The 24,413-nt window shown below is 34.4% G+C and overlaps 1 protein-coding gene across 2 annotated transcripts in view; it reads left to right on the forward strand.

The window, feature by feature from the left end:
* FoxK (forkhead box K) overlaps positions 1-20,553 on the forward strand; it is a 96,260-nt gene extending 75,707 nt beyond the window's left edge. For both annotated transcript variants that reach the window (XM_069827057.1, XM_069827049.1), the window contains exon 11: positions 19,007-20,553. The gene's annotated coding sequence lies outside the window, so the exon portion shown is untranslated. The remainder of the gene's footprint in view (positions 1-19,006) is intronic.
* Positions 20,554-24,413: the final 3,860 nt, after the last annotated feature.

Raw genomic sequence — 24,413 nt, forward strand, 5'->3', positions numbered from 1 at the left:
CAATTGTTTTTTATTATTGTCTGTTGTATTCAACATCGACTTTCACGAGGCCATGGAAATTATAACACGAAATTAAATAACAGTGTTGATACACAATGAAGGCCAAAATCTAGACAATTCATGCACTAAGTATCTTTACGCAGTCCAGGACCATATTATGAATTTCTCAATGTAGATTGTAAGCAGGCTGTGTTTTATAATTGAATTCTTGATTTCTTTGGAACCACAAGGATTGCTACCACATAATTTAATACCGTACTTAATATTGAATCACCAATTATACTATTGCGAAATATTGACCCACCAATATTATGCAATGGAACAAGAATTGGTGTGAAAAAAACTCATGAAAAACCTAATAGAAGTGACAATATTAACTGGCAAAACGAAAGATGATTGTTTTTATCCCATGTATTCCTATGATACCCACTAATGCCTTTCGATTTTAAGCAACTGCAATTTCAAAGCGACTAGCATTTGTAATGGCCATTTATTAAAATGAAGTTCAAGGACACTCGCTCAAAGTTGCAGACATTAACTTAAAAATTGCGTGTTTTTCACATTCTTAACTATATTTTATACAAAGGAGTGGAGGAAAAAATGATTTTACACATTATCAGAAAGCAATTCAGTGATACTTTTGTCATGTTGCTAATATTTTTGTCATGTTGCTAATGTATGTAAGCCGACTGAAAATAACACTGCATAATTCTAAAATATACATCTCTCAAAATATTGTTGTTCATGTCCGAAAATGTGTTACTGCGAAATTCTATTTGTATAATCATGTTGCCAATGTAGTATGTTACGTGTTGTGGAAATGACCATCTCTTAATTTCTAAAATACCAGTATATGTCTCTCAGAATATTAGTCTTTATGTTAAAAAATGACATTGCGAGTTTATATTGTATCTGTATTCTGTTTATAAAATAAGAATTAATATAATTAATATGTTCTGAATCTTCCAATGTAAATTAAATTATATATATATATTGATTCTTTGGTACAACCGATAGAGAAATTTTGGCTCATGATGACATCCCAACGGGTTCAGACTGGGAACAAGAAAATTCCCTGTTTATCATCAGCTGTCTCTGAAATTCAAGTGAAAGCACACATAGACATGAAATTACGTAAAATGCACAGCTTCAGATCAATGTACAGATCTTATAATTAATCATAATCAGTTGTCAAGTAATTCCGAAGTCTTGAAAGAAATTCCCTCATCAGAAAAATACATTGTTTCTCATTCTGAAGCAACAATTCACATTCTGTAGACTGTTAAAATATTCATGTGTATTATTAAAACTTTTCCTAATAATTGTCGACCGGTAAACATTGTTGTTCAGTTCATAATCCTTTGTAATTTAAATGTTCTTTTTTTATGTTTAAATTTATGAAATGTCTTGCTTATGTTTGATAAATCTGGTCACCCTACTTATAATATACATTAATCATATCATCAAGGAATGGAGATTGAAACCCCATGACACTATACCACTCAATAGACTGTATCACATAGACACCTTATTATTTACAGATGACATAGTGTTTGTAGCAACTTCAGAGGATGATTTACAATGTTCGTCATCATTTCCATGAAACTGCAGAAAATTTCAATATGGAACTTTCAATTGATAAATCTAAATAATGGCTTTTTTTTAGGAAAAGAACCAGTCTGTAGCAAAATTTTCATTAATAGTAAATTATAGGAGCAAGTACAATTTAATTACTCTTCGTTTCACAAGAAAAGAACCTTCGTTGCAGGTTGGGTTCAGGAAGCCATAAATCTGACTGATACGCTCCCCCAATTAATGAAACCGTGAAGAAAGATACCGCCAGGATGCCACTGAGAATGCTGTTTTGTGAATTTTCCTTTTTTGAAAGAATATCCCTGCCACTGCATTACGGTTTCAGTTGTGTCTTAGCTACAGCGTCTTGTGGTTCTCAACAGTACAATAGTGAATTTACAACGTTCAATTTCTTTCGGCCATGGATAAATTATAATAGTAGTGAAGTGCCTGCAGATGAAGTGCCTCCACAGCCACAACCAGGACCTTCTTCTGAAAGGATGCTGACTAAGCGAAAGAATTGTAATAAATCGCCAATAGGAAAACACGAAAACAAAGTGTACTTATAGTACAAAATGTTGAGAACTTTATTATAAGAATAATTGAAAATGGTGGGATTTTGAAAAAGAGAAATATTAATCAATTGGTAGAAGATGCGACAAGCCTTAGTTTAAGCAGTATAAAGAGAATATCAAATATTGAAGATCCGTCTACATGTCACACTCCTAAAAAAAAAAAAAGAGGAAAAAAGGAAACATCTGTTTGAAAAAAAATCATGATTTTACACGTGATCTGGTGCGACGAACAGTGTACGAGTGCTACAAGAGCAGAATGTCACCAACAGTAGAGTCCATAACGCATGCTATGTGGGAGAAAATTAGTGGCACTGACTGCAAATTTCCTTATGGGAAAAGTACTGTTCGTAGATTACTCCGAAGTATGGGGTTTTCACATAAGACGGTACAAAGAAAACCCACTAGGGCTGAAGCCTGTAACATAATTGCCTGGAGGTACCCGTATCTCGAACAAATAAGAGAGCCGCGTTAACATAGCTACGATGATGTGTATTTAGATGAAATGTGATACGACAGTCATATGTGTCGCATGAAAAACTGGACAGACGACTCCGAAAACTGTAAGGTACCGACATCTGGTGCAAAGAGTGACAATTGTTATTATGCACTGTGGTGGGCGTTTCAGTTTCATTGATGGTACTCTGGCAGATGCACCTGCAGATTATCATGGCACAATAAACTCTGCAATTTTCGAAGAGTGGTTCGAAAATAGTGTCCTGAAAATGCTACAGGAGTCCTCTGTAGTAGTATGTGATAATGCACCTTATCACAGTTTTCAGTGTTACTTTTGTGTAGAAAATAACTTATAATAGAACCTAATCTATAGGCCTAGCTTATAACATATTATACAGTAGACTAAATATAAATCTTTCGGTGTATGATGGTAAAACAACAGATATTGTTTACTTTTCTTAATCTAATGACAGGCATGCTAACTATTCAATCATCGGTGATGACCTGTTGTTATAGTAATAATAATAATAATAATTAGACATTGGATTTATATGCACAAAAAATATCTAAAATATGCAAGCATTTATGCTTTCAAAATCTTTAAAATATGCTCTATCATTTCGAAAATATGTACTAATAATGCACTAAAAATTTTAATTTCAGGCTTTTGCAGTTTGGTATTTACAATGTACATTCTTCCTTAGACATCATTCTGGTCATTGTAATTATTTGATTTGCAGTTCACAATGATTATTTTCTCCAAATGCTCAGGGGTAAATTTATGACGTTTATAACTTAACCCAAGTTTGTATGCTGAGAAGGACCTTTCCACATATACAGATCTTATTGAGCAAAATTTGAAAGCACTTACTAGCTCTGGCGAAATTTCTTCTGAAAGAATAATGTTTTCACATCGAAGATATTTATCAACAGAATATAAAACTTTAATGTTAGGATTTCTTCCTAAACAGCACACAATTTACCACTGCATACTTTAAAGGAGCATTCTGAAGTTTACTCTAAACCTCCCTGAGGATTAATAAATATTCATGTAAAGACAAACCATATTTTTCGAGTTTTTTTTTGGGGGGGGGGGGGCTTCAGTTAGGTATAACTTTGAAATGTGCCTTGATTACAGCCAAGTCCCTTTGCAAATATTCTGTGAACGTTGAATTTACAAATCTTCAGTTGCATTTAGTGCACCAGCGAATTCTTTAACTGCATTGAAATTACCTGAATAGAGAAAGCAGCTTCAATCCACGTACTCCAGCAGCTAAGTATTGGCTCGGGGAGTAATGGGAAGTCTGTAAATTTTTCTTTGTAAGTATTAACTCTGGATGGGACTCGCAAACACTTCTGCTTTCAACTGTAAATAGGAATGTTATTTCCCAGTAACATCGCGTGATTTTGTAAGTAGCACTCAGAGAGGCTGCGTACAGATGCCTCCATCTTCTCACTAATGTGTTTAAATATTAATTTTAAAATTGAAAATTAAAATAATACATGTATTATATGCTGATTCATGGAACAGTGATGAAATATGCAGCAACGTCGGAAATATGCAATTATACACACTATAAAACTTCACATGTAAAAACAGAAGAAGATAAAACCTATAACAAAAGTTAATTTCTTATTACAAAATATGCATTTGCATATAAATCCGATGTCTAATAATAATAATAATAATAATAATAATAATAATAATAATAATTGCTGGCTTTTAAGGAACCCGGAGGTTCATTGCTGCCCTCACATAAGGCCGCCATTGGTCCCTATCCTGAGCAAGATTAATCCAGTCTCTACCATCATATCCCACCTCCCTCAAATCCATTTTAATATTATCTTCCCATCTACGTCTCGGCTTCCCCAAAGGTATTTCTCTCTCCGGCCTCCCAACTAACACACTATATGCATTTCTGGATCTGCCCGTACGTACTACATGCCCTACACATCTCAAACGTCTGGTTTTAATGTTCCGAAATATGTCAGGTGAAGAATACAATGCATGCAGTTCTGTTTTGTGTAACTTTCTCCATTCTCCTGTAATTTCATCCCTCTTAGCCCCAAATATTTTCCTAAGCACCTTATTCTCAAACACCTTTAACGTATGTTCCTCTCTCAAAGTGAGAGTCCAAGTTTCACAACCACGAAGAACAACCGGTAATATAACTGTTTTATAAATTCTAACTTTCAGATTTTTTAACAGCAGACTGGCTTCTCAACCGAATAATAACAGGCATTTCCCATATTTATTCTGTGTTTAATTTCCTCCCGAGTATCATTTATATTTGTTACTGTTGCTCCCAGGTATTTGAATTTTTCCACCTCTTCAAAGGATAAATTTCCAATTTTTATATTTCCATTTCGTACAATATTCTCGTCACGAGACATAATCATATACTTTGTCTTTTCGGGTTTTACTTCCAAACCTATCTCTTTACTTGCTTCAAGTAAAATTCCCTTATTTTCCCTAATTGTTTGTGGATTTTTTCGTAACATAATCACGTCATCTGCATAGACAAGCAACTGATGTAATCTGTTCAATTCCAAACCTTCTCTGTTATCCTGAACTTTCCTAATGGCATACTCTAAAGCAAAGTTAAAAAATGAAGGTGATAGTGCATCTCCTTGCTTTAGCCCACAGTAAATTGGAAACACATGTGACAGAAACTGATCTATACGGACTCTGCTGTATGTTTAACTGAGACACATTTTAATTAATCGAACTAGTTTCTTGGGAATACCAAATTCAATAATAATAATAATAATAATGATAATGCTGCACAATGTATTTAATTTGTTCATAGATAGTACATTGAAAAGAATCCAATCAGTTGCAAAAGAAAATACATTGAAAGAGTCCAGCCAGGAGCAAATGTGGCAACAGCTGAAAGTTTTAGCAAGACAAATTTCCTTAACTGGCCTGTTAATCATTGTCATCTGTGTAGAAGTGGTTTGGGCCAGGATTCTTTACTTGTGGATCCGAGAGTATATTGCATGCCAAATCACATACGAAAAAATTATGAAATATAAGAGAACAATTGGGGTCAATAATACGATATTTAAACCAACCTTGGTACAAAAAACATGCGCACTAGTATTTACAAAACATAGGCCAGGCCTATATTATGTTATGGCAGTGAGGCCTGAACAATTAGTAGTATTGATATACAGAGATTAACTGCTGCAGAAATAAAATACCTATTTGAGATGTATATTAGTACACAAGAATGGACCACGTGAGGAATTGTGACATTATGAAGCAACTACAGGTTGAACCAATTTTAGATTACCTTCAAAATTATAGAGTTACAGGCAAAGTTGTAATTCACAAGTAAACAGAATCCCTCAATCTAGAATTCCACGCCAAATGTTGAATTATCAGCCTGTGGGCAAGAGATCTTTGGGCAGACTGTTAAAATATTGGCAAGAGACCAAAACGGGCCACTAGGCCCAATACATGGAAGGAAAATGATGGTGATGATGCATTATAACCATGGTTGGCAGGATGTGCATTTGTGATGTAAGAGTAAGGTCATACTAAATAAGCACCTGAAGAGGAACACAGCAATCATGCAAACAGTCATGCAGCAACAACCTAGTAAAGTTGTATAATAAGTATTGAGCGAGAACTGGTTAGGTACTGATTTTATTTATACATGGTAATGTCTGTGCATTGAGTGTAAACGATTTGGCAGAGAAGGTACTAGTGATAGACCATTAACATATACAACATTGTTATCAGTGCAGGGACATTTATTTATATTTATGGAGTATGAGTGCAATGACGAACTCTTAATTTTTTGTAAGGTACTCCAGCATGTAAATAAATTAAATTTAAAGCATCATTATTCAGAATGTCATGCCAATGAATATGAGAAATGTGAGCGAGATGATCAGTAGGTGTATTTAAGTGTTCCTTTGTATTGCAGTTCTTACAGTACTATCATCAATATGTAATAATGTTGAAGAATTAAAATATCTGTCTTAATTTAGCATGCTATCAGTTCTATCGGGAATGTATATAATATATATCATATGCATGATATCAGATGTATAGGATGTCACTGAAAGTTCAGTTCAAGCTTATCACCTATTCTTCACCACTCAGAACTCTGGATGCCAATGTTCTTAAAAGAGAACATGATTGCTCTGAGGGATGAAGCCACAGAGTACTGATCCTGATAATATAATTTTGTGTAAGGGATGTAATGCCATTACACAATATTTGTTTATAGATTAATACTCGCAGATCACTTTTAAGGAATGATTAAACCATGTCTCTTCAGGAAGCACACCTTTCATTCAAGTTCACCAGACAGTACTGTATGTTAGTGGTTCAGTATGTTGACGAAGATTAACTTCTTTTGGTCACTGAGGTGACTTGATAATGGGATGTTTTTTAAGCCATTTCCTATGCACTTCAAGTCTAATTTCAATTAATACTCTTGTGCACGCCACTCAGGAGTATGTCGTGTTATGTTGTTACGTATTTTCAGGATAAGAATAAGAAAATTCACATATTATTTACATAACACAGTCTTACAAGATAGGAAATAGGATGCATTGTTTTTCTAACTGCTCTTAAGCTGCTTGTAAACGATCAAATTTTTGTAAAATTCAAAGCTTCACAAGGCTTTTCAAGACTTGCCAATACTGTACAAGAAGCACAGAAAACATTATACCTTGGCTTAGAAAAGGTGTTTATAAGTTAATTTAGTTATATAAATTAAACCTTTGTGTGTATGCCTTGGATTCTGTGGAATCCACTATAAAATGAAGAAAAGTAATGTGTATGAGGAAATTGTAATGCAGAGGAAGAGGATTCTAACCTATATCATAGCCAAATAATAATAGTAAATATTTTGTTTAAAACAATATGCAGTTGTAATATTCTTTGCTTTACAGTACCATGCAGTTAAAAAATACAAATATTGTTTTGTATAGTCTAGTTATTCTCCAAAGGGTTTACATATTGTACAGTCGACTCCCAATAATTCAGGGTAATTAATGCATGAAATTTCGCGAATTATCCGCAACAGTTATTATTAGGTCCAGTAAAAGTTACTCTGACAGGTTCAATTACTAAAATACAATTCAAAATCAAGTGTAAAATGTGAAACATTGCAGTAGTAAAGTAGGGTAGAACCTTAAAACAAGAAACACAAGTTTTACAAATTTAGACACTATTTAACAAAAATAATGCTACTTACAGACCTGTTACTAAATCTACGTATTACTCTGTGAAGAGATTTATTAAATCTACATACTTAGACTTCAACAAACAAAATTTGATAACACAATCCCAAGGGAAAAAATGGAACTCTCTGCATCATAATCCACAGTTAATTCCCGATTTACCACGAAAATCATCTGTAGCTGCATTTAGATTGGCAACAGGCCATGATTGTTTGGCTAAACACCTACATAGAATTGGAATATATATCAGTCCCCTAACTGCCCATTGTGCAACTCAAACCAAGAAATGGATTCGGAACACCTCAAAATCTGTGCTTCAGTGGCTGGTCATGATAATATCTTTGAAAAATATTGGAGCGCAAGAGGTCAAATGACTTTATAAAACAACAACATCTTATCTTTTTTTTGTTTCTTAGAGGTTTGTTCATTTTTTCTGATTTTAGATTCCAGATTTCTTAAGAGATAGGGAGAGAGCGTAAATGAGTAAAAACAGAAATGACGTTACTTCCCACTCCCCCCTCAAAAAAAGGTTTTGAAAATACATGCAAAATGAATTAACCACATGTGAATTATTAGGAGTCAGCTGTATTTATATTGTAATATCTGATAATTAGGTCTACATAGGGTATAATGAACTTGAAGCACATGTTGAAACAATCTTCGATAAAGATTTTTAAATATTGATCAATCTTTAACAAGTTTTCTTGCAAAGTATTGAATTGAAAGAAAAATTTGATTGTGTACAAGCAGGTTTAGGTTATATATTTCCTGCTCCAAGTTCACATATATAAAGTTAAGACCTGATTTTTTTGTTATAAGCATGTACAGTTCCCCAAAAAAGGAATGAGATAACTCTTGGTGATGTGAAAATCTAAATTCTATAGCACGGTTCACACGATATCGACGTAACCATGCAGGAAGACATCTGGCAGTGCACGCATATTGTCACCCTATTTCAAAGTACACACCAGTCAAAATGTTTCAATTACACTGGACAACAAATTTTAACATTTTGTTCGCGACATAAATGAAATCTCTCTTGTATTAAGGAATGTACTATGCTGAACATGAATATGACAACGAAAATGCCAGGTTGTGTCTGGTTTAAAGATAAATTAAAGATAATTACAGTAGTCATATTTCCTATGAAAATCTGCTTGATATCATGTATTATATATTCATGATAGCTTATCTTGACTAACTACGTTTTCTCTTGGCTTTCCTCTTCTAATCAAGTTCAGGATTGTACTGATGATTGTCCAGCAGTAGTCAGCAAGCATTCTTGCATTCCACTTTCCTTGGTATCCTTTTTCCATTAACAAGATTTGTTGGTAGAAACATTTACCATGTTCATCACTAACATCTCCACAACATTCGGGTGAAAGTATAAGAAGTGTAATTTAAGGGATATGTTGCACCCCATTTTGTGATAAGATGACAGCATATCTGTAACAAGGTCCTCATAGTTTCCAGCTCGTTTGTTTCCAAGAAATTGTTTGTTACTTCTCTGAAAGAAATCCATGATTCTTTCTCAACGTCACTTAAAAGTTGTTCAAAGCTCTCATCTTGGTGAAGTTGACGAATCAGTGGGCCAACAGAAACTTCTTCCTTAATCTTTACCTTACTAATACTCGGAAATTTTGTAATTAAATATTTGAATGCAGTCCGTTCCAGTCCAACTTTTTAACAAAGTTTTTGAAGAGATCAAGTTTGATATAAAGTGGAGGAATTAAAATATTCTCAGATTCCACCAGAACTTCATGTTCAACATTAATTTTTCCAGTTTCTGTACTTTGACATAAAGGTTGTTTTCTTTTTTTACGAAATGAGACGCTCTATCTCTACTGTCCCATTCACATAGGAAACAACAGCATATAGCCTAGTTGGAGTACAGTTAATATTGCAGTTACTTTCAAGCCTGCACATATTTTCCATTTATAGGTGTTATACTGAATAAAATCCAGGACGAGTTTCAACTTGTCATATGATTCCTTCACACACACAGAATAACCAATAGGAATTGATGGCAACTGATTGTCATTATGGAGCAAATGCAGCTTTGAGACTTTATTTAGACGCATCTATGAACAACCGCGCCACTCCTCAGAGATGTGATTAATGTTCAGAGTCTCCAATAAACCACTAACGTCACTGCAAAACACTAAATTGCCTTCCATAGAAACATATTTTTCAAAGTGTTTCTGACAGTCACGAAAAAATGACACTTTCACATTTTCGCCAAGATAGTTCCATTGTTGTAATCTGGAGGCTAACAGGTCTGCCTTGGCTTTTGAAAGTTCCAGATTTCTCACTAAATTATTTAATTAACATTGACTGACCTTGTGATGTTCAGAATATTTAACGTCGGGTGTAAAATCAAGATTTGTAGATGTGAATGGTTGTGGATCATAAGGTTCGTCTTCTGAGTCTATGGAATATGATTCAGAGGGTGTGAGAATATGTAGTTCATCACTGTGGGGCACAGGAGGAATAGCAGAATGTATATTGGGGTATATAATAGGCTTCCTTTTCTTATTCCACATACATTGGATTGGTGGAACCATACAAAAACAACAGTCTTCTGAGTGATTTGTAGGCTCCAACCAAGTCATCGGGATGGCAAAAGGAATCGACTGTCTCCTGTGATTCAACCAATCCATAAGATTCATGTAGCAAGTCTTACAACATATATATGGAGTCCAACTCTTATTTTGGTCTCCTAATTTGCAGAATTTACTAAAATAAAGATTGTAAGTTGTTTTTATTATAGGAGTGATATTCCTCCACTGCACAGCAAACACCACATTACCACAAATGTAACAGAAACTATTAGGATTGTTTATCCACTTAGGTGCCATTGTTAATAACAAAAATTCTAAACAGGCAATTAAATGAATTTTAGACGATATGACGCATTTTGTTTTAGTGATTTAAGAAAAAATTTTCACTTGAGTTTCAACTAACTGCATTTCTGTCTTGTTCCTTTATCTGTTTCGTTATTTGTAGTCCTTTCCTACAATGATAAACCTAAGATAAATATAAACTCAGCCTTTTAAGAATGTTTGCTTAATACCCTACTGATAATTTATCTAGTGACAACTTCTTATTGTTCTACTATAAAAATTAGACTCTACAGGCGAATTTAAACATTATTTTCGTGTTCAGGGATGTCTAATTAAAAATTTTATATCCCACTCATGTCGCAATTTTGCTGTTGTCCATTGTTATCTGTCCATTTCTGGTACAAGTCCCTGATTAAGTCCCATTATCTTTTATGAAAGTATGGAAGGAACTGTGTGGCAAATAGTCACTATCGTAGAGGAAAAGTAATATTATTATGAAATAATGTAGAGCAATGACAAAACCACAAGGACCACGAGAAGGACAAAGACAAGGACCACAATAAGAATCACAACTGTAACCATGATATGGACTGTGAAAAGATAACAAGAACCAAGATAACAATCACTGCAAAGACAATAACGACTATCTTAAGGATCACGACAAAGACAAAGACAAGGACCATGGCAAGAATCACGATTTGGAATACAAGGATCACTTTAAGGACCATGATATGGATTACAAGGACATGATAAGGACCATGACAAAGACAAAAAATACCACGATAAGTACCATGAAAACGGTAACAAGAAGAATGGTAAGGGCTATTACAGTAAATAGGACCGTGATAACGATCACGACAAAAACAGGGACCACTAAAACATAAGGGCCACAAAAAGGACAAAGACAAGGATCACAACATGGACAACAAGGATCACGATAATGACCACGACATGGACTACAATAAAAACCACAAGGACCACGAAAGCACCATAATAAGGACCATGACAAAGGCAACAAGGACCATGGAGGACAAGGACAATGAAATGGACCACACTAATGATCACAATATGTGCTACAACAGGAACTACAAAGATCACGATAAAGACCAAGACAAGGACAATAGCATTAACCACAATAAGGATCACGACTTGTACCAATACAAGGACAATGAAAATTAACACGAAATTATCACGATAGGATCACTACAAGGACAATGACAATGACCACTATAAGGATCATGAGAAGGACCACTACGAGAACAATAGCTGACCACTATAAGAATACGTTAAGTATCAGAACTACGATAAAGACTATGAGAAAGAAACAAGGACCACTATAATGATCATGACGAAGACAACAACGACCATTATAAGGACCACAACAAGGACAAGAACAAGGAAAACGACGAAGACTACATGAATTACGACAAACACCAGGATAAAGATCATATCAAGTACCACATCATGTATTACAAGGACTAGGACGAAGAAAAGACCACGACAAAGACAGTGATAAGAACCAAGAAGATATAAGGACCAAGACTACGATAAGAACCAAGAAGATAATAAAAAGCAAGACTATGATAAGGTGGAATTCTACATTAAGAACCAAGACCAAATATAACAATAAGGAATATGACAAAGACAAGAAGAACGATAAGGGTAATTAAAATGACAAAAAAAATAATGATAAGGACTACGACAAAGAAAACAAGGATCATGATAAGGAACATGACAAAGACAAGAACTGTTGTAAGGTCCATGAAAAGAAGAAGGAGAAGAAACACAATAAAGATCACGACATGGACCACAATAAGGAACACAACATGGACCAGGATGAGGATCATAACAAGGACCACGACAAAGACAATGACAATGACAAGGACCACAATAAGGATCATGATATTAGCCACGGCAAACACCATAATAAGGATCACGATGAAACTTCGACTTAGATCACGACAATAACTAGGATAACGATCACAAAGACTAGGACTATGATAAGGATTGTGAGAAAACAACAAGGATCACGCTAATGACAATGAGAAAGACAAAAAGCATTATAGGAACCATTACAGACAAGGTAAACGACAAGTACTATCATAAGGAACACAACATGGATCACGACAAGTACCATGATAAGAATCACAAGAAGCACCAAGGCGATGATAGGGACCATAACAAAGACATCAAGGACCATGTAAGGACCTGAACAAAGATAACGAGAATCACAATAAGGAACATGACAAAGATGAGGACCACGATAAGCACCATAACAAAGACAAGATACATGGTAAGGGTCATGACAAAGACAATAAGGACTACTATATCAACCATGACATGGACAATGAAGAGGATCACGAAAAGCAACGCGATAAGAATCACAAAAAGGAACACAATAATAACTATGACATGGCCCATGATAAGGATCATGACATGTACAACAAATACCACAATAAGGCACATGACAAAAACAATTAGGAGAACTATAAGGACCATTAAGAGACAAGAAGGTCAACGAGAAAGACATCAATGATCACGATAAGGAACATGACAAAGACAAGGACCACGATAAGAATATGATAAAGACAACAAGGGCCACAATGAGGAACGTAAAAAACAACAAGGAGCTACTATAAGGACCATGAAGATAGCAGAGATAAGGATCATGTTAAGTCTCACGACATGGATGACAATAAGGACTATGACAAGGCCCACAACAAAGACAATAAGGACCATGGTAAGGATCACAAGAACAAAACAAAGACAAGGATAATGGCTGGAACCATAATAAAGACCAAGACATTGGCCACGACAAGCAGCATGATAAGGAACACAATATGAGTCACGAACACAATAAGGATCATGAAAAACATAAGAAGGATCATGGCATAGACAAAAAGAAGGACAACAAGAAGTGCCACGATAAAGATCACAATATGGACCAAGATCATGAAAAGGACCATGACTCAAAAAGTACCATGATAAAGACTGCACTAAGACGACAAAAATCGCGATAAGAGCCATGCCAAAAGACAAGGACTACGATAAAGATTATGACAAAGACAACAAGGGTAAAGGTAAGAACCATAACAAAGACAACAAGAATCACAGTAAGCACTACAATGAGCTCAACGAAAAGGACCATGATAAGGCTCACAACAAGAATCACGACAATTACCAAGGTTGGTGTAAAACAGGGATCACGACAAGCACCATTATCTTGTCCTTCTTGCGGTCACTTTCATGATTGCTGTCTTGAGCCTTGTCGTGATATAGCATTGTTTTTCAGTATTTATGAATGGCATCTGCCTGCAGTGAGATCAAACTGCTGTATAAACACTTGTGTCACCACTTGTTTTGGTGGCTTATTGGCTAGTATTTAAGTGTAATTATTATTGCTATTTAAAAATCAGTTTCTTAAAACATTCTAAATTTCGTTATTATTTAAAAAATACTCTATTTACGATGATACCTTATCTAAATCTTAGCATTCTGCCTTTGATACCAAGTTTCATAGATTGTAATAAAATGGATCTGTGTGGAGTATTATCAAAAGTGGCTTCAAAGTCTATCATTACAGCGAATGTGATCTTCTTTTCCCTAAAACCTTTATAAATTTCTTGAGCAAAATATAATAGAGCTTCAGTTGTGCCACATGATGATCTAAAGCCAAACTGATATGGGCTTAAAAGATTGAAAGTTTCAAGTCTCCAGGTTAATCTTCTGTGAACAATGCATTCCAGTAATTTAGAAATGCAGGACGTTAAAAATATCGGTCTATATGATTTAGGATCCAATTTGTCTTTACCTGGTTTGAGAATAGGAATAACAATTGCATTTTTCCAAGTTTTAGGATAAAAGCCTGTTTTCCAAATATTATTGAAGAAATGGAGAATTTCTTGCCTAATTTTATCAGAGGAATTTAATAACATGCTGTTATGGATTTCATCCTCACCTGTAGCAGAATTGTGTAGCTCTGATATTGCCAAGTTTATTTCTTCATTGGTAAAGGCATTGTCTGTTATATCATTATGATGAAAAATGGGTTGAAAATTACTTGTATTATTGTTCTTCTTTATTCATATATTTAGGCCATGATGAATTATTAGTCAGCCTTTGGGCATAGTGTGAATTTAAGAGTTCTGCCTTTTTACCATTTTCTGTTACTATTGTTTGATTACTATCTTTAAGGTGAGTGATGTGTTCATAACTCTTGCCAACCAATCAGGCACTATGTATTACACAAGAATCTAAAAATACATTAAATTGCAAGCCTCATCCAGATCTCAATGTTCTTCAAACTGTCAGATAACATCCTGTGTAATTTCTATAAAATAAACAAAGAATAAATACCAATCTATATCACAGACACACTCATTGCTAAAACTCCACTTGTGAACGAAATTCCTCCATGGAAATGGGTGATTTCAGATCATAGCATACAAATTCCAGGAAATCATTCCAAAAATGATCCTCCATACATTCTGAAGTTAGATGCCATGGAACTACTCTGCAGCACATATAAGGATCACCTTCAAGTTTATACAGATGGCTCTCTAAATCCTAATAATGGGACATCAGGAGCGGGGTATTACATTCCAAAATATTAAGAAAGTTATTTCATACCATGTTCATCCTCCTCCAGTCTTGACACTGAATTGCTAGCTATTGATGCTGCTCTTCAGTGTGTTACCCAAATTTCTGAAAAATCTATTTGCATACTTACCGACTCCAAGGGTGCTATGTTTAATATAATTAAATATGTGCCAAACCTGTACACACATAGAATTATTCCAATTCAGAAACAGCTAAGTAAACTAAAAAAACTCCAAAAGGAAATAACATTTCAATGGATACCTAGTCATTGTGGTATACCTGGAAACGAGAAAGTCGGTAATATTGCAAAACAGGCAACATATTTGCAACCAAGACTTCTTCAAGTGATATCTCTATCCAGTGCTTTTGCTTCAGTAAAGTCTCATTTTATAAACCTATGGATCAACAATTTGCTCTCTTCTGACAAAGGAAAAATGTTATGGCCTGTACAAAAGAAACCAAGTGACTGGAAATGTACAAAAACTTGCCCAGACATGTTCAATCATTTTTAACAGAGCCAGAATGGGTCACATTGTCACACAATTGTACCTACACCGATTTCACATTTCTGATAATCTTACTTGTCTGTGGTGCAATAATCATGATGAAGATCTGGAACACATTCTTCTATACTGTCCACCCATAAACCACAAAAGAAGTAAATTAAAACCATCAGTACCAGTTGCAGAAGAGACAGCCCTGCAGTATACGTGGTACAGTCATTAAGTTCTAAGACTTGACGCCTGGAGGGTAGGCTCCCACAAGAATCTGGATCTATCACAAGATGCCGCATAACACGGCATACATTTAAACAGAACCACATCTTCCCTCAAAATAGTCTCCGTTGGCCGTTATGCACGTTTGCCAACGTTGGTATAGCTGCTGGAAGCACTGTTGAAAGATGTTGGCAGGAAGGTCCCGTATGGCTTCTCTTGTGGCAGTCATGACCTCTTCGGAAGAATGAAATGTATGCCCACGTAGGGTTGCTTTCATGCGAGGAAAGAGAAAAAAATCGCATGGTGTGAGATCAGGTGAGTACGGAGGGTGTGGAAGAACTGTCACCTGTTGTCTTTCAAGTTCCTCTTGGACAAGGACAGAGCGATGTGCAGGGGCATTGTCATGTAGCAACAGCCAATTCTTTGTACGCCATAGCTCAGGTCGCTTACGGCGAATTGAATCTCGTAAACAGCCAAGGATCTCTTTGTAGCGGGTTTTGTTCACATTTGCACCTTCTGGGATGAATTCCATGTGAACAATTCCATTTAAATCAAAAAACAGTTCAAGCATCACCTTGCCTTTTGACCTGGCTTGTCGCGGTTTTTTCTGTCGTGGTGATAACGGCGTTTTCCAGGTGGTGGATTGTCGTTTCAGTTGCGGATCGTAAAGGAAACACCAAGTTTCGTCTCCAGTTATTATCCGGTTGAGAAACGTCGGATCATCGTCAGCACTACTGATGAGGTCACCATAAATCGTCATGCGATCATCACGTTGGTCTTGCAACAGGATTCGTGGTACACTGTGCTGGGTAACACGAGACATGTTCAGGTCATCAGACAGAATTTTGTAGCAAGTACCATGGCTGACCCCTACTGTTGCTGCGATATCGTCTACCGATTGGGAGCGGTTAGCACGCACCAACGTTGCAACTTCTTGGATCTTGCGTTCAGTTCGAATTGTTTGTGGCCGACCAGTATGCACATCATCTTCCAAACTGTCTCTTCCTTGCAAAAAACGTCGGTGCCACCTAACCACAACACTGCGACTCACTGCGTCCTCACCGTAAACTTTCTGCATCATTTGAAACGTTTCGGCACCAGTTTTGCCTAATTTCTGGCAGAACTTGATTTTTCCCGTTGCTCAAACTGTGACATCTCGGGTTCCGACGTGCACATTCAAATCACCGTCACAACAAAGACCGTAGTTCTGCTTACAAGTGCATGCACTCAACTGTCTCTTGTTGGGTCGAGAGACTAACTGACAAGGTATCATACCATGGCGCCACCTATGCGCTATAGTGCACCACAACGCCACTATGCGCTCAGTATTAGAACTTAACGACTGTACCACGTATATTGACTACACCCCAACTCTGGCTACTAGCAACAGGCATCTATAATGAACACCAATCAAAATATCCCTCATTTCTCGTGAAAAACAACAACTGAATAGACTACAGTGGACTATAGTGGATTTTATGTTGTCAGCAAACAGCTGGATACATTAAGAATATTGATTGATTAAATTCTAAATTGTAATAATTATTTGTTAAAATATGTCGCAGATTCACGCATTTTTAAATATATATTTTTCATAATGTATTCATTAATTTTTTATAATATTATAAATTTTAATTTTGTATTGTCCGTGATCATTAACACTCATCTCATTGTGATCATGATCAGCCACTTAATCCCAAGACTCTGTAAAACTCAGTTTTAACTAGTTTTGTGGGATTTAATCAATTAATCGATCAATTTGAGTTGTAAGATTAATCAATCAAGAAAATTTAATCGAGTTGATTAAAATTAATTGGTTGTATTTGATATTAATTATTATTTTGTTAATGCAGACTCAGAGTGGAAATTCCGACAGTATTCATCTCAAAAACTGCTTACTTCAGACACGATAGTACTGTTATTTTGTAACTGTAAAGCAGGTAGCATAGGGCAAATCTTTTCAGAAAGAGATTAAGATATGAGGACAGTGACCTGATCTACCCCTATTGAAAGTTAAAACACAATGTGAAACCCTTATTAAGTTTGTCAGCTCGTCTTCCTAGCATAAAAAATACATACTTTTCTGGAATTCGGCCCCTCATCCATTAACCATGGCTACACTGTGTGCAAGTGAGAGAGTGACTGTCTTCTTCTCTTTCTAAAATTTTGTAACTCGATTACAATAGGGGCTAGTCTGCTGTTTTGTTGCGGTTTGTTTACTGAGTTTCTAGATGAAGCTTGTGTGTTTAATTTGCTAAAGAAAAAATCATATTCCTGTGGTCTGTGAAAAAAGTGAAAACTCCATCATGTCATAATATGAGAATTTGAGAGGTAAACTCAGTGAAACGTTTGGATTTAAATTGAATTATTGTGGAGAAGTGCTTGACAGAAAAAAAAATTTTCGTGTTTAGTGGTGCAGGAAACATTGTTACTCAATGTACAGCAACACTTAATTCGGAGCATATGAATGCACACTCATGTTTAAAATCGTGGATGAAGCAGTATTAACTAGGCGAGTCTTCAATCTTCATATATATATTTTTTTTTTTACTTGCTGTATTTGGGACTTGGAATATTCCATCATCTCATTCCTTTTTTGGGGAACTACATAATCTGAATGTTGCTTTATGCAGTGGAGAAAAAAAAAAGACTATAGTGTTAAATGTTGTGTAATCAAGATGTATAAAAAAAGGCATTATGGATCTTCTTCTTCTTTACAGAGACAAAGTTTAACTTAATATTTTGGTTATAAATGAGTATATACATTTCTTTCTACAGAGAAAGAGGGCATTTGTTGTGTTCCCCTAGTTTAAAACAGTGAAGTTAAAACTTAATATCTTTATGATAAATGTGTAATATGTTTCTTTCTACAGCAAAAGAAGGCACTGTGTGTCTGTCTCTAGTTTATAGATATAAAATTGAAACTTAGTATTTTTCTTATAAATATTTACATAATCTGAATGTTTCTCCTTACAGTGGAGGAACATTTTTTAGAATTTACTGGGCACTCATGATTCTTATTTCGATGTTGTGATATTTGTTCTAGATGGCCAACACGTTAGTTGGGAATTACAACTTCTGCCAAAGGCATGTGAGGGTGGTGTATCAACACAAATTTAAGTTACAGTGTTCAGATCAACAGTCAGTCACTGGACCAACCATAGCTGATTAAAAAAATCAGTTATTGCAAGCTATAGGTTTCAAAGAAACTAAAAGGGAAGTATCTTACATAAATATCATGAATTGTATATAAAATCTCAGAAAAAATCGTTCTGAATTTGTCCATACAACTAGAACTGCTGGTAGTGACATTTGTATGGACAAGTTGGTGGTTCCTGACTTGGCTTCTTGTGTAAATTTATGTTATTGTAAGGTATGCAATGATAGTATATATTTTTCATTTAAGTAATCTTAGGGCTGTGTGGATTGATGTAAAATGACATAAGTTTAATGACTTGAATTCTTATACATAAATTAAACAAAGATTGATAACATCAATGGGAGTAATTGATAATATCAATGACTGAAGTTTAATAACTGCCATTGCATATGGAAGTAGCATATAAAGTGAAATATTCCCCTTCAAGGTTAGAGCTAGAGTGTATATAATTCATACAGATACATCTTTAATTGAAAACTACATAATCAGGAAATGAAAGCATTTGTTTCTATAGTGCACAACATTGCAGAAAACCTTTCTCACTCCAGGAAGAGTATTGTTGTGCAGTACAGAAGTTGGGAACCACTGACAGCTACTCTACATCAGTCAAGTGAAGGCATTTTGTGTTGTTAGGAATTAAATCAGGGCCTGATAACTTAATATATACAGTTGAACTATAGATTCTTGTTTTTCTGTACTTTAATTGTTCTTACTTTTGAGATATTGATAGATTTATCTTTAATTTCTCTTTTTGTTGGCTTCATTCTTCCAGCGAGTAGAAAATCGGGATCAGTGTTTTATACATATACTTATATATATATAACAGTAATATAGATGATGCTGATTCTTGAATATTGTTATATGGAAATGTGTGAAGTTGTGTTTTCCTACGAGTCAATACTAAATATGAAATGAAACCCATTAAAAATGTCAGCACTAGAAGTGAATGAAAAAACTCATATAAATGTTTAATGCCGTTGCTTTGTATGTTGATTTACAAGTTGCAAACTGTAAATAATTGGAAGTTAATCAATTTATTTTGCAATAAATAGTCTATGTGTTTTTGTTGAAAGATGCAATGTGTACAGTTCGTATTTCCTACATGCACAAAATGCCTTTTAGACATATGTTGTTATTTCCTGTTGCTGCACAAGGGGTTTATGATATAACTACGGGGTAGGGAAAGGGAGTGACAATTACAAATTGCATGGTGGTTCAAAATAATGTGTCCAAGTGGAGCATAGTGTCACTTGAAATGCAAGTAATGTGTAACAAGTTATTGAATAATATATAGGTCTTATGTTATTACTATGAAATCAAGATCCAAAAAAAGTCTGTAGTTTAAAGATTTATTCAGATATGAAAATAGATTCAGTTTCCCTACCATACAATCCAAGTTCTGTATGCTTTCCAAATTAAATATATTTAAGGTACTTCTCTCTGTTTTTATATCAAAACATTTTGTGAAAACAGGCATGTAAAAGTTGTATGTGACATTCAGATAAACTTTCCTTAATCTTCCAAAAAAGTCCATTACACTCTCACTGCTGCTTGGATAATGATTTCTTTAAAATTTAGAATATCAGCATCACCAGTTAACCCAGTTGTAATACAGGTACATTTCCAACATCAGTTCATGAAGATGTAGAAATAGAAGAAATTTATATCATCTGAAATCCTGTTGAATATTTTCAATACAATTACATGTTACTAATAAAATCATAATTCATAAGATATAGAAATCTTCTTTAAGAAAGTCCGCAGTATTACAGTTTTTACATAATATGACTTTATAAAGTTATAAGGTGCTATATTTCATGTACGAAGTGAAGATTATGTATATGGTGTGTGTTATTAGACATGCACATACCATTTATGTGTGAAAGAAAAATTACCAGTAAGTGTATTATGTTGTGATTGATCTATGAATTTTTTCACATTTTGACTGACCATGACAATGTCTGAAAAATATTGGAGTCCAAGAGGCCAACTTACTTTTTCAAATGCCTGGCATCAGAAAACAACAACATTTTGACTTTGTAATGAAGAAAATTATGAGAATTATTCGAGGCTTCCATTCAAAAAGTTAGGAATCATTAGAATAATATATTGAATGTAGAAAAATCTCCTTTTTAAAATTTTAATTCGTAATATGAAGTGGATTTGTTGTTACTTCCACTTCTTGGTCATCATTGGTGAAGCACTTCTTTTTTCTAACCATACAATAATATGCTTACTATTTCCTTGGTGTTATTGTACACTTTATGGAAAAATGTTCTGAAAACAAATAATACTGGAGTCTAATCTGATGCACTACATTTTAGTGCTGAAAATTTTCTTTGCCAAAAATTTAAAATTACAGTTTATAGTTGGAATAGTTGGTCCTTTGTGAAGAAAACGTACACTGTTCTTGTACATATGTTACCATCTTGTATTTTAATTTCCATTCTGCACATTCTGTACATTTTAAGGACACTGAGAATGTTATTAGAAAATAATTTGTTTTCACATAAAAACTGGGCATTTTTTTCATGCTGCTGTTATTATTATTATTATTATTATTATTATTATTATTATTATTATTATTATTACCTTTTCTGTTAATTTAACAGTTAAATTTTGTTTTTCTACAGACTTCAGTGAGATTCATCGTACAATTGTCAAAATATGTGTAGCTTCATTTGAAATTGAGCTCTTCAAGGAAATGTTTATTTTCTAATGTAAAAACATTTCTTCATCATCTTTGAAACTTTTGAAATCTACATGTGTAATATTTAATGATAACATTTTTTACATTAACAGAAGTGACATATACTGTCCTAATCCCTTTGAGTCACATTATAACAGTTCGTTCATAAGAAACTTAGTATGTGGCTCCATTGCCTTATAAACAGATACGTGGTGATCTTTTTTGTGAGTTGGAAGTTGGAATGTTTTAGTTTGAAGACTTTTGAAATACGGCTTACCAAGATTTTTCTGGATTTTATAAGAAAAACCAAAATATATTTTTCTCCTTGAAAATATATATATATATATATATATATATATATATATATATATATATATATATATATATATATATAGAGAGAGAGAGAGAGAGAGAGAGAGTATTTTGGAAAGGACTTTACAACTTCAGAAGCTTATAAAAATTTATTAACATCTTACAGAAATGGTTAAGGTGTCATTTTAAAAGACAATACATGAAGTTTGTGCCAAGCAGTTATTTTGGTTCGATGTGACTACCATTTGTGGTGTGGAAAACATCCAACCTATAGTCAATTTCTTGTCACACACAAGCCAGTAGATCAGGAGTCACTTCTGCAACTGCGGCATTAATTCTATTTCTCAGCTCATCGAGATGGGCAGGTGAAGGAGAATCAAACACTCAATCTTTGATGAACCCCCACAGGAAAAAATCGATGAGGGTCAGATCTGGTGAGCAAGGTGGTCAGGCATTTGGCCCTACATGACTAATTCAACGACCTGGGAAGCTCCGATCAAGTAGCTCACAAACCTCCAAGTGGTAGTGTGGTAGTGAGGTGGTGCTCCATCTTGCTGGTAGTGATTGTGTCCATCATAGTCATCTTCATCAATTTACGAAATGAGGAAATTTTCGAGCATTTTTTGATACACAATACTGTCAAATGGTGAATTTCGTACTACGGTGCTACAGTAGTCAAACTTGATGTTTTGTCCTTTAAAATGATACCTGAACCAATTCTATAAGATATGTGGCTGAATTTTTATAAGCTTCTAAAGTTGTAAAGTTCCTTTTTAAATAAATAAATAAATATATATATGTATACATATTCATCTGTGTATGTATGTATATACAGAGTGAAAGCGATATAACTCTCCACATTGAAAGGTGGGCTAGATTACATGAAAATAAACAAAAAATCTATTATACATTTTGAGATTAAGTGTACGGTTAATTAAATAATTGCATCGAAAGTTTAAACATGCTGGCAACATTGCAATGCCCAAGATTCTGCACTGAGGCATTGAACTCATCCAACATGAGCTGTAAACAAAAGGTTACATATTGCAAAATCAAGCGATAGCTTTGGCCTGGGTTTTTCTCGACCAAATTTAAAATCTCCTCTTCCCTGTCAACAATTTTGTCAGTCGTTATCGACCCCATTTGCAAAACATTGGAATTACGCTGTCCATGTCATGTATCAGTTGCCAGACAGCTGTGATTACCATATACTGTATTGAAAATTTTATGAAAACGGAGATTGAAAACTATTTGAAACTTAAGGTCAATACACCTAAAAAGTGGGATCAGATTGACTGCATCGTATTCAAATTTGCATGAAAACTAGTATCATACTGGAAATGATCTCAATACGCTAGGTGCGTGATCGATCGTCATTTGTTTGATGTGTCAGCTGTTTTATAAACAGTGAGCTCAATTACATAAGTTGAAAAGACGTGTTGTAACACATAATATTTTGTATTTTCCTGAAAGCCAATTCATTATCATTCTTCATCAACAGTCAGAATATTACATTTTCATGCTCCTTATTAAGAAAACTTATTAATGTGTTTAGCTAAGGCCTACAAAGTGAACAACATGCCAACATGTCGATGACAACATAACTACTTTCGAAAATTCAACTTCCGTATTTGTTAACTTCCGTTTTCAGATCATTTTCAGTACATATTGAAAATTGGATGAAAACAGGGATCGGGGACATTGTATGCAATAAGGAAACTATATTCAAATTGATCTGAATACTCCATAGAAACGTAGTAATTTTAACTAGCACTTCCATGAACACTAACTTTACTATTTACACTATTTTAACTAGCACTTTCACAAACACTGACTTTACTATTTACAATATCTTAATTGGCATTTTCACAAAAAAATTACTTTACTATTTACAATATTTTGACACGTATGTTTGCTGTTTTCAACTAAAACTTTCAAAATCACTAAATTTACTATCTACAATATTTAATATCCTGCTGGAAGCAAAGCTTAGAACAGAACTGGGACAAGACTACCTTGACTACCAACTCATATGGAGAGAGAACAGCTGATCAGGGTTGCCGCATCTAGTTTTGTTAATCAGGAAACAAATTTGCAATACTTTTTATTTAATTTAGACAAAAACTATCTATTCTATCGAAATATGACAAAGGAAAAAAATATTCTTTATTACCTTCTCTGTTGGTATTGAGAGAAATCAAGATCTTATGCATAGTAATTATCCACAATGACGACGTTAAAGTTTTAGGGAAAAACATTTTTTACTTTGAAAACTATAAACTTCCCACCGAT

This window comes from Periplaneta americana, chromosome 1 (assembly GCF_040183065.1).
Source record: "Periplaneta americana isolate PAMFEO1 chromosome 1, P.americana_PAMFEO1_priV1, whole genome shotgun sequence".
In the NCBI taxonomy this organism is placed as follows: Eukaryota; Metazoa; Arthropoda; class Insecta; order Blattodea; family Blattidae; genus Periplaneta; species Periplaneta americana.